The following is a 12167-nucleotide window of genomic DNA, read 5'->3' on the forward strand; positions in this document are numbered from 1 at the left end:
CAACTGACAATGTTATCTATTAGGCGCAACTGCCAATATTATTATTTAGGTGCAGGTGTCAGGATTATGACGTTCTCTATTAGGCGCAGCTGCCGATATTATCATTTAGGTGCAGCTGCCAGAATTATGATGTTCTCTATTAGGCACAGCTGCCAATATTATCATTTAGGCGCATCTGCCAGAATTATGATGTTCTCTATTAGGCACAGTTGCCGATATTATCATTTATATCATCTTTTATCCATCATCATTTATCTACCCATGTTCTAACCAACATATTTGTAGATATAAAATACATATACAGTTTAAATCATTTAAAACATGTATAAATCGTTTATCCGACATAGATATCAGGAACACAGATAATATGCACACATAACATGTAATTTATAGTAAATATTTCATATCTATGTGTAAGATGAAAGTAACTATGCACTCACTTTAGTAGCGTCATTTGATAGAATCTAACTAGAAACGGTCAGTGATTCGTGATCGTCGGGCTCGGGAATGGAAACGGCCTTCGGCAAACGAGAGAGGGAAAGAAGGTTTTGTGTAAGGAGAGAATGTTAGAAATAGGGGATGAACAGATTGCTTGGATTCTCTAAAATTTGTGATTCACTATCAAATTGAACTATATCGATGGTACAGATCGAACACTCAATTGGATGAAATTCAGAGATACGAAATCATAGAATGTATGTGAAATGTTCTTCAAAAAGATGTACCAGAAAATGATCAAAACAACTATATGATTCCTGTATGAAAATTGTCACTAGACAGTTACAAATTGTCATAAAAGAACTACCAAACCTGTCATCAAACAGATCTCGGGGAAAAAAGGGTCAACTTTCTAAAAATTGGATTTTGATACATTTTTTAATATAGCAACATAGTCCAAATAAAAATTTTCCGCGTTGACCTGGCAGCTCGACCCCAGCCAGGGGCTCTGCCCCTTGGACCCCGCCAGGAGTTGCCGCCCCCGGGACCCCGCTCCCAGGTGTGCTGCCCCTGGACCCCCGTTCGTTTAGGGGCTTCGCCCCTAAATAACAGTGTACTTTGAATCTTGAAAAATTGAACAAGTGTGCACTCCTACGCCATCTTAACTTGTTCAATATTCAACAAGATCACTTTTGGTCAAAAAATTTAATCATATTACACTTAAAATAATTTGATGATATAAAATCACCAACAAAGAATGGGTTGAACTTGCTATTTATAGGTTGTTTTGGGCCCTCTCACGTTGTGAGAATCAATGCTCACGTCGTGAGGCCTGGCTGTCTAATCTCGTAGACTTGCCATTTGCGTTTCTAGCTTCGAAAGGTGTCTGGATGACTTCTCACGTCGTGAGAATCATATGCTCACGTCGTGAGCTTCCATGAGTCATCCTGCTTGCATTCCCAGGTGTTTTCTAGTCTCGATTAGTGTCCTGCATCACTCTCACATCATGAGAATACATGCTCACGTCGTGAGCTCTGACAAATTAGGGTTTCTGCCACGTGTCACGCTCTTAGACAGCTACATCTTTGGAAGGTCATAATTTTTGCATACGAGCTCTGTTTTTTACGTTCTTTATATCCACGCGTAGGTAGAGACGTACTCTACAACTTTTGTTAAGATCACTAAGGCTAAAAATAAATTTATTGTAAACTCACTTTTTACGATTCCCGGTGTCGTGTTGGTTTTGTCGCGAAACTTCGACAAGTCATAACTTCTTCGTTATAACTCGGATTTTGACGTTCTTTATATGTACGGAACCCTTGTGACATATAATATAACTTGGTTAAGATTATTTATTCTAAATAATCTTCTATCAAAAAGTCATTTTTGACGCATATTGTCTTCAAATCGACTAGCCCGAATCTACGGGCGTTACACTCTCACTCGAGCACCACCGAGGCACCAATGTTAACGCCTCACCGTCACACTGCCACCACAATGTCACCACCTCACCATAACATATCCACCATCATTAAAAGTTATCCTATCATCTTTCTCATGTATTTATCTCTTTCTTTCTCTATTTATCTATCTATTTATCTTCTCGAGTTTTTTTTATGAAACCTTAACCCTAACTCATTGCTCACACCCATCCTTCATATCACATATCTGTTCCACTCATTCATCTATGTTTAAAGCCATATATACTACCACATGACTTATGTCTTGAAACTTTTTTTCATTGCATGTTCTCTCTTTTATGAGGCCACCACAAAACCCTTAATTTTGCTTTCAAATTATACCTTATTTTTACAAGATTTGTGAATTTATAAAACATAATCTAAAATTAAAACAACTTCATCCTCTTTGATCTCACATAGCCCTGCATGTAACCAAAGAATTATTAGTCCAGCGGTATCAGGTGTTGCATTTCCTTCTTGTGGTTTAGGGTTTAAGTATAGTTTAAAACATATATATAATTGAAGTAGTTCAGGAGTATATTAGATTTACCATTAAAAAACAAGTATTTTTAGTAGTTGATTATATGTGTCATCATATTGCAGTTAAATTTTATTTTCATATGCCATTTCTCATAGGCGTATATTTTCCATTGTGAATTACCATATATGTAACCTTATTTCCATTGTGATGTAGCCATGTGTAATGGGGGTATGGGCGCCAGCCCAGGTAAGACCAAATCAGCCCAAGAAATATCATGCCAGCTAAAAGGTCTGACTTAGAAACAAACTGAGAAAACGATTGTAATGCCCGGTTCCCAGGTAAATTATTCAAGTTTTAAATAATTATTTATTGCATAAATGCCTATTACAGTGGACGTAATTAAGGGTACGCATGGCGTACCTCGTTGAGACTTTGACATGACGTTTCTCTCTAGTACGTTGGGCATACCTAGAGTACTCTGGGCGTACACATGCTGGTGACAAACCTTATTTTTAGGGTTGATACCCTATTTAAACACCGTATGTTCCTTGTGGCCTCTTCATGCCCATCCTCCTTTCACCCCAAAGCAATTATTCGAAACCCTAGCCCCTATTAGTGGAAGTTTGTGACCTTTGAGTGTTTTGGTGGCTTTTTGGTACTCTTAGAAGAAGAAGAAGAAGTCCACCATTGAAGCTTGGAGAAGCTCAAGCTCCTAGATCCAGAACTTTCATCTTCCTTGCAAGCTTCCGAAGGTATAAAGCTTGTACCTTTATGTTTCTTTTTCTATATCTAGAATTGGTCCATGTTATGTTATGCTTTTGGTCCCAAGATTTGGACTTTTGAAGAATGGGTTACTCTAAACGTCACGAGTGTCGTTTATGGTCATTTTTGAATCGGTGAAGTCATAAAAATGGGAGCTTGGACATTCTCATTCATCCATGCATGAGATTTTGGACATTAGAGTGTACTTTGGACTTAGGGTTTGGATTTGTGCATTGTTGAGCCATGCAAAGGCATCAAGTTGTCGACTTTATCAGTTAAGACGCTCCTTAGGTTAAGATCTCTGAGTTGGACGAAAGGTATTTAAGCATTAAGAGCTTAATGTCCTGATATGGACATCGAATGAGTACGTTGGACGTACCCTCTTGGTACGCACGACGTAACAGACTGAGGCCATGTCCCTTTTAAGAGTAGATCTAGTACGTTAGGTGTACATATCGTGTACGCATGACGTACTCACATGAAACGCTTTTGGGAAATTTTTGGCCCTGGGTCAGTTTGGGCCTTGGTCCATGGTTAGTTGGCCACATAGTAGGAAGGGTAAAAGGGTCTTTTACCCTTTGTATGAGGATTTACGATTTGGGCTTTTATTTGTGGGTTAATACCCTAAATAGTGATTAGGGTTGGTTTGAATGTGTTCAGTGTGAGGAGCCATTGTAGCAGCAGCTTGTGTGAGATTGTTTATCATTGGACTGAGGTGAGTCTTCTCACAGTGTTTGGCGGGTCGAAGACACCAATGTCGGCCCATTGATTTATTTTTATAGGATGCTATCTGGCTCTGTGACTCTTACATATATTGTATGTGTTGTATGTTTATTAGACGGGGCCTGATGAGTGTGTCGGGAGGGGCCCACACATGTTACTAACATATCTGTACCAAACGGGGCCCGATGGATGTCGGGTTGGGACCATTATATGTATAGTATGTGGTATTTTGGGGAACTCATTAAGCTTTGTGCTTACGGTTTAAGTTTATGTTTCAGGTACTTTCGGTTCGAAAAGGAAGGGCCCGACCTGATTGCAGCGCATCCACCTGTGTTCAGATTTTTATTGATTTTCGGATTGTACTCTGATAACTATTTTCTCTTTTAAAACACTTTAAGGATTTGATATGAATGATTGATGTTTTTGGTTAACTTAATACAAAAAGTTTTACTTAGTATTTTTGAGGATGTTACAAGTTGGTATCAGAGCCTTGGTTGATGGATTCAGACACGCTCTCAGGTGTGTCTGAACTCAAACTGAGGATTTGGTAAGTTTTTATAAAAGAAATGATTTTTTCTAAAAAGATTTCTACTAGAAAGAAGGGGTGTGGTGCATGCAATCGGCCGAGCTCAAGTAAGTGTTCCCAAAATACCCATACATGTTTGTTTGATTCAGTATGTGAATATGTGAATAACATGCTAGATTAGGGTTAAGGATCTGTTCATAATTTTCTGTTAAGAGAGATGCCTTGTATGCTTACTGTATGAACCTCTAGAACTGCATGCTAGTATGGATTGCAGATGATATGTTAGGATGGCCTGTTAGGTGGTGCTCTGGTTAGAACTCAATGCTCGAATGTTGGTTGTTGTGTGCTTTTAGGAACTATTATTAATACTAGTTAACTATCAAGTGAATATGTTAGGTTACATGTTACAAAAAATAGATAATTTTAGAAGGTTAGGTTTAACTCTTTTGCGCAAATCTTGTTTGAGTCCAACCGTTGTAGCATGAGACCTAACAATCAAAGAATTATCTAGTGTCTGTTGCATGTAATTATATTCATAAAGTAGTTAGTGGGTATTATTGGGGGTTTCTTCTTCATCTGATGGCGCAGAGTGAGGGGAAGGGAATCCTAGGAGAACCTAGGAGGCATACTAGAATTAGCAGATGCGTTGTTAGCAGAATTGTGGACTGTTGGAATTTAGGGAGTCACTTAGAAGAATCAGGACGACTCTTAAGGAAAGTACCGATAGGTGTGGAAGGTAGTATTGGGCCCGTACTACTGGAAGCATAGGATCCATACTCAAGTCAAATGAGTCACGAGGATACTAAGGGACCCTCCTGGTGTGATATTATTTGAGTGTTTTCATATGGTTTTCATTGTGTATTTTCATTATGGTGGTCACTCGAGATGGTTCAAGTCCTGGTGAGGGATCGGGTTTGGGCTCTGGAGCCGGACCCTTGGATGATCAGATGCGGGAGTTTATTTCATCTGACATTACCTGCAGTATTATGGAGCAGACTCCTGTGATCTTTGGTTCGATTAAGGAGGGAATTATGGAGCTGCTGGATGAGCGTTTGGGCGTGTTTCGTACTAAGATGGTGGCTATGGTGGGTTCATACTCTCTGACCTTCCGAGAGTTTCGTGCATGTAAGGCTCATGAGTTCTTTGGGAAGATGTAACGTCCCAAAATTATAATAAATTTGAACGTTTAAAAACATTTATATTTATAATAAAAACCATTAAATCCATTACTTAACCAAAACCATTAGGTTTAAGTATTCAAATAACATTCCAAAATTAAAACATACTTTCAGCAATATTAATCCACTTATAATTCAAAACAACAGCGGAAAACTAATAGTGTTAAAATCTCATATCAGGAGTGTATGACAAGGAATCAATCTTCAACCGCGCCAGTGTACAGTCGAGCTAACCCCTCATTCATACCCCATATGTACCTGTAATAATCATTTTATAAAGGAAAGGGTAAGCACGAAACTTAGTGAATTCCAACACAACATAACAATAGAAGTATTACACCTTACTCCTACATTCCATGCCATCAACAAATATGAAAACATCCATATAACATATAAACATCAAGATCATACATCTCGTGTCTATTTGGGAACACATCCCACACAACACCCAAATAAAGACTCGGTATTCAGTCGTCGAGTCCACGGACTTGGCGTTTCCGCCTTCGGTCCCCTTGATTTGGCACAATGGCCTTCGTTCAGTCGGATCAATATTCAGCCTTCAAGCCCAAACATATCATGCATATACATTCTACATAACAAATAAGAATATCAAACATAGCTCATTAAACAATTATTACTTTTACTACCAATCATATAGTTTCTAGTCACACCCGACCTAACAGCAGACATATAATACCCTAAGGTTATGAAGTGAGGAACTCACCTACAATGGTCAAACACCCTTCAAGTAGCCCAAGAAACCCTTTACACTAGTTCAACCTTCAACCTTCCTAATAAAGGCAAAATATAGTTAAGTTATGGTTATTTGATATCCAAAAAATACAAATGGCTCATGGGTTATTTTTTTTTAGATTTATACATAGAAGTTATGGTTTGGGACCTGTTTTACCCCCCTTAAACCCCTTATTTTTCAAAACTATTTTATATGCATAAATTTCACGTCCTTTTCTTTAAAAGTAGTATTCGCACACCTCTGTAAGATTTTCTACAATATTTGGTGATTTTTACAAAACTGTCTCGCAAAACAGTTTATTACGGACCTGGGTAAATGGTCGATTTCACTCTAGTTAGAGACATTTCTGGCCTTCGGTCAAAAATAATCAAATGTAGAGGACTCAAAAACGAAACTCTGGGATTTGGTTTCTACTTAAAAGGTTTTCTCATGATCGAGATATGATCTCTCAAAGTTATGGACATATTAGGGTAAAATCCTGAAATCACAGCTTGTTCTTTTTAGATTAATTGACAACTTAACCCATTAAACCCTTAATGGAAATAACTATAATGCAGATAAAATCATATATTTTAGGTACATTACAGGTCTTAATGGTCTAATGACCCAAAGATGTTTCAAAAATCTCCAAACCAAAGTAAGATGTCCAAATGGTAAAAGCACCATTTTTAGGGTTTATGTTTTTATCCAATAATCCCAAGGTCTAAGGCTTACAATCGTAGGGCACAACCCACTGCCACCTTTCCTTAGTGGGGGTGTGGTGATCGACAATGGTGTGTGGTTGCAGGAGATGACAACAGTCACGGTGGGGTGGTGGTGATTTGGGAAGAAACGAGTCAAGAAGAAAAGAAAGAAAGGAGGTTGGAAGTTTACCCTTAGGATAAACACCACCAGCCCAAAAATACCTTGTACCACATGAGAAATCTGCAGCAAAAGTTCCTACGGCCTCCCTTCTATACTCTTCTTCTTTCTCCCACTCCAATTGTCGGCCTTTCTTTCTTCTTTTTCTCTTGGCCACGAGCCCGCGAGCACAAAGCGCACACACCAAAAAAAAAAGGATTTTGGGCTTCAAGAATTAAATACGTGGGATTTTAGGGCTAAAAGAGAAGACATTAAGAAATCAGCCCCACACCACTTTCCCCGTCCATTTTATGGGCTTTAAAACTGAATTTCCATTTTCTACCCCAAACTTCCCATAATGGCAGTTTTGGTCCCTCTAAACAATTATCTTTGCAACATAAAATTTTCAAAGCTATCAACTTTAGTCCTTTCTTTAGAAAATAGTTATAAAACCTATGTAAACATCTTATTATTATTTATTATATATATATATATATATATATATATATATATATATATATATATATATATATATATATATATATATATTATATATATATATATATATATATATATATATATATATATATATATATATATATATATATATTAATTTTAAGTTCCCTTAGGAACAGTACGTAACCCATGGGGTTAGTTTAATCCATCCAAGGTTAAGGCACCGCCTTCTTATTCCAATCAGATTTCTGCCTTTCCACCGCTTCATTCTTCACCGATGTATATCATCGCCTACTACTTTCCTTCTTCGTTGTTACAGAAAAAATCAGACGACGCCTTCTCGACCGCTTCCTCTATCGGTGTAATGTTAGAATCGGCGATGTGATCGGCGACGAAGTGAATGCCACGAATCAATTTTTGTAATCGTTAATCACCACCTGCTCCTGTTCCCTTATGAACAGTACCCGACCCTAGGTACTGTTCATCAATTGTTTAACCGCTTCACCGCATCAAATATGTGGATGGTCAGCTTTTCTACCGCTTCATTCTCACCATCATCGCCGACTGCTATTGTTACTCAAAAACCAGTCGACCGCTTCCTTTACGATGGCACCTAAGTTGACGTTCGCTTGATTCAGCTGTTGGTGATCCCGCTTCACGATCTTCCTCGCTATCTCTTTCTATAAACCTGTCGTCTCCACCATGTCTTACCGCCACCACAGAGACACCCACGACACACCACCATGTCTCTCTCGATGTAGATACTCTACTGAAAACCCTAAACCTTGCGGTCATCACCATCATGTTCCAACTCCCTCGCTCTGAATCCCTAACCTCCACCAGAAGGAAAAAATAATACCAGTTACCGCCTCTAACATGCAATGGCTGTACCTCCGCCTCCTATTCCTCCGCTATGTGCCTACAACTGACAATTCAACGCCACCGATTCCTTCCACCTTCCCCTTCTTGCGACTGTCGGATGGACAAGAAAACCTTGAGGAGTGCAAGAAAGCCTGTACCTCCGCCTCCTATTCCTCCGCTACCCATTCCCATCTCCTGTTTGAAAAGAATATCGTTTTCTTTTTCTTTTTATATCTTTGTAGAATTGCAGACGTGTAATCTAATTAAGATGTGATCATTTCTTTGTGTGGTATTCTAAAAATGATTCACATTTCACTGCTTCTGTAATTTCAGGGCGAGAGACAATGTTTTGCAAGCAGAATGGTTTGTTGTTGATTATGTAAGTTGTGTGAAAGCTTTATCATTTGTTTTTTTTACAATATTATCTCACAGAAAATTGAAAGTAGAATGTCAATTATTTAATTGTACATTTGTACTCTTCTTACAAAAGTTAATGAGAATATTGGTGGCATTAGAGGCTAAGGGATTTTGGTTGTCGTTGATCAAAGGAGAACTTGAATTGGCTGAGAGGCTGGCTTCTATAATCCCAAAGGTATATTATAGTTAATCTTCTGTTCGATGCTTTCTTATGGTCGTTGGCTTAAAATTACAAAATTACCCTTACGTTCCGACCTCCACCGCTTCTCGCTTCTTCGTCACCACCGATTAAGGTTAAGGTTGTTTTCTATTCCACCGTCATCTTCAACACCGGTGAGTTAAAAAACACTTAACTTATGCTTTTATTTGAAGTAATTAATATCAATTTATGATTATCCTATCATTTTAAGGCACCATAAAACGTTTTCCCCACACGGTTCTAACAAATTCCAGAAAGTAATTGTGTATCTGTGTGTGTGTGTGCGCGTTTTTTTTTTCCATTGAGAAGGACGACATCAACATGATGATTTCACGATTTGGTGCTTTTCTTCTCTGAAGATGAAATTGGTTGTCGATGGATGAGGGAAATTGGGAGACATTGGCAGACGGTGCTCAGTTGTGTTCCTCATGTTGATTCACATGAGGTGGCGGGTAGAATATTACTAAAACCTTTGACACTTGATAAAGGGTATATCTGTCTTTTGTGCTTAACTTGTATTGTAATTCCTCAGGCTTCATGTATACGCTGGAATCATCGATGCAACTCTTACTGACAAAGGGTAAGTTAGTAAATTCAAGAAATTATATAATCTTGTGTTATCAAGTTATCTAAAGATTGTGTTTGAATGGTGAATTTCAGGATGATTATCCCGGGACTTGGAGATGCAGGAGACCGAAGTTATGGTACATAAATGAAACCAAATGAGGGCGTTTATGGTACAACGTAACTTTTTTAAGTTGTGTTGGGTAGTTTTTTAGTTATAAATTTTGCTGAATAAGTTAAGACATTCATGTCTTTCAGTCTGATTGTTGTTGTTATTATTGTGACTTATTTATGCTGAGGTTTCTTTCAGCACCTTTTGCTTGATTTGCTTTACCATAGCATGTGTATGTGCATGTCTTATCTTTTTCTGTTTTTCATTTAGAATTGCAACCAACTTATATTTTTTCAACCTTTCACTTACATTTTTTTTTTAAAAACATGGTAATAGCTGGTCTCAAACCTACACATAATTGAACTTTTTCTTTGGACGTTTCTAGAGTAAATTATTTGCTTTGACATTTTGTAGTTAGGCTTACCCATCCTGCTCCTAATGCTGAAATTGTGTTCCTTAATCAGAAGAAGAAGCGTGGTGTGAAGGGTATGACATCTGGAGGATTTTCCCATGAAACTACCATGTTCAGTAGTTGAGCTGAAGTTTTGCCCACCAGGTATTCGATGAAATGATTATGTTAGTTTTTCCATTTCCTTATCATTGTTACATCTGTAATTTATGATTTGCTCTGAAAGATTGGTGTTCTTCCATCAGCTGCACATTGTACAAAAAAAAATATTCTTCTTATCTTTATATATTTTCATGTGCATAGAACTCATCCAAATTGTTGTTAGTGTAGTGCAATCCTATAAATAATATATAATTCTACAAGTTTGTACTCTTTGATTAGGTAAACTGAAAAGAGTTAAGAATTTTATAAAATTTACCCTTCTGGCCTTTATGTTCCAGCTAGAACGTAAAAAGATTGGTGTTCTTCCATCACCTGCACATGATACATTATTTTTAGGAAACCTTGACAAAGGTTTATTTTAACTTTTAATAACCTCTTCATTACAATGTCAGTCTTTCAGTTCCGTTTATCTTGGTTATTTTCTTCATTTATGGTGGAGTGATGATGATTTTAATAAAGTTGTACGCCAGTTAAACTTATAAATATGGTTTTTTGTTTTTCATTATGTATCAGCTAAATATAACTTTTTTTTTTTTACGGTGTATAGGTTTTTCTGCAGTACGTGCGTTTAGGGCTGGATCAAAGCAACATTTTGTTCTTGGTGGTACTTTATATCCAAGAGGATCCTGAAGTTGATCTGGATTAGCTTGCTAAGGTGTTCATTGATCTCCCTTATTTATAATTCATAATTATTCTGAATCATTTGTTGTTAATGTGGTAATCTGTTTAATTTGCTTTAGAAATCATGGTCTAATTGATTAGAAATGTTTTGATTTATATTTCAATTAGAAAAATCCATTACCCTCATTTCATTTTATAGTCTCTCCAAACGAAACTCCAGGGAAACTTGAGGTCTGTGTCAAATTTTCTTCCAACTTTTTACGAGGCTCCACATTTTTTTAGCTTATTTTTGTAGCTTATACTATCAATAATTAAAAAAATGATAATACTTTGAATTTTCAGGGGAAGATTGTTGCGATCTTGGTATGCTGGATTCTTGGATTTGGATCTTTGGTCGCATGGAATAATATGTTAACCATAGGATACTGCTACTATGCTATTTCCAGTAAGTAAAAAAAGGATTTATAATCTTTTCAATTTGCTTAATTTTTTATGGTCAAACGAAAAAAATGTTAAATACTTTTTGTATATAATAATATTTTGTGTTATTTTTGTTCTTATTTCATAGGACTATCATCCATCAAGGGCGGTTCCTGGATTGTTGGAACCGGAAACAGAACCGGTTTCAGTTATATGATATGCTTTTTATATGATACTATTATGTATTATGTTGTTTGACTTCCACTCGGGGAGCATAAATACTTATTAGCCTAAACGTTTTTAATATATTATCATCATGAATTTTCATGTAAAGTTATTAAAAATTAACAATAGCCGAGAAATCAATTTCTAATTTTGATTATTTTCTCCTCTTCTATCTTTTCTCAAATACACCATTTTGATATAATTTCTGACGTTTCATTTCTCATTCAATTATTTGAATTCGGTCATGTATTTTGTTAAATTTTCCTCTTTAATGTGTTAACTTTTTCTCGGAACAACATCCATGATTAGATACCTCTATATATTTATATGCCTTTAACATGTTCGCCGCAATGAGATTCTTATTTCTTTCTCAACAAAAAGCTCTATTGAAAACCCTATCCAATTATGCCATTGTACTACAACACTTTGATTTTTTTCGTATTAATGCATTGTCCTGTGGAAATCTTATCCAATTATTTCATTGTACTTTTGAATTTTTCTTATCACAAACATTTATGCGTTTGTAAATGGGTGGCTCACAGAGATTGGCAACGTACTT

The 12167-nt window shown here is 36.8% G+C and overlaps 1 long non-coding RNA gene across 1 annotated transcript; it reads left to right on the forward strand.

Moving 5' to 3' along the window:
* The first annotated feature begins 8724 nt into the window (after positions 1-8724).
* On the forward strand, positions 8725-11733 carry LOC145157060 (uncharacterized). The gene is made up of 8 exons (XR_013737069.1): positions 8725-8858; positions 8995-9547; positions 9628-9675; positions 9756-9832; positions 10236-10327; positions 10890-10997; positions 11306-11408; positions 11532-11733. It is a non-coding gene; the product is annotated as an uncharacterized LOC145157060 (long non-coding RNA).
* The last annotated feature ends 434 nt before the right edge of the window (positions 11734-12167 follow it).

The sequence above is a fragment of the Lactuca virosa genome, chromosome 2 (assembly GCF_052849685.1).
Source record: "Lactuca virosa cultivar CGN04683 chromosome 2, Lactuca_virosa_CGN04683_v6, whole genome shotgun sequence".
NCBI lineage: Eukaryota > Viridiplantae > Streptophyta > Magnoliopsida > Asterales > Asteraceae > Lactuca > Lactuca virosa.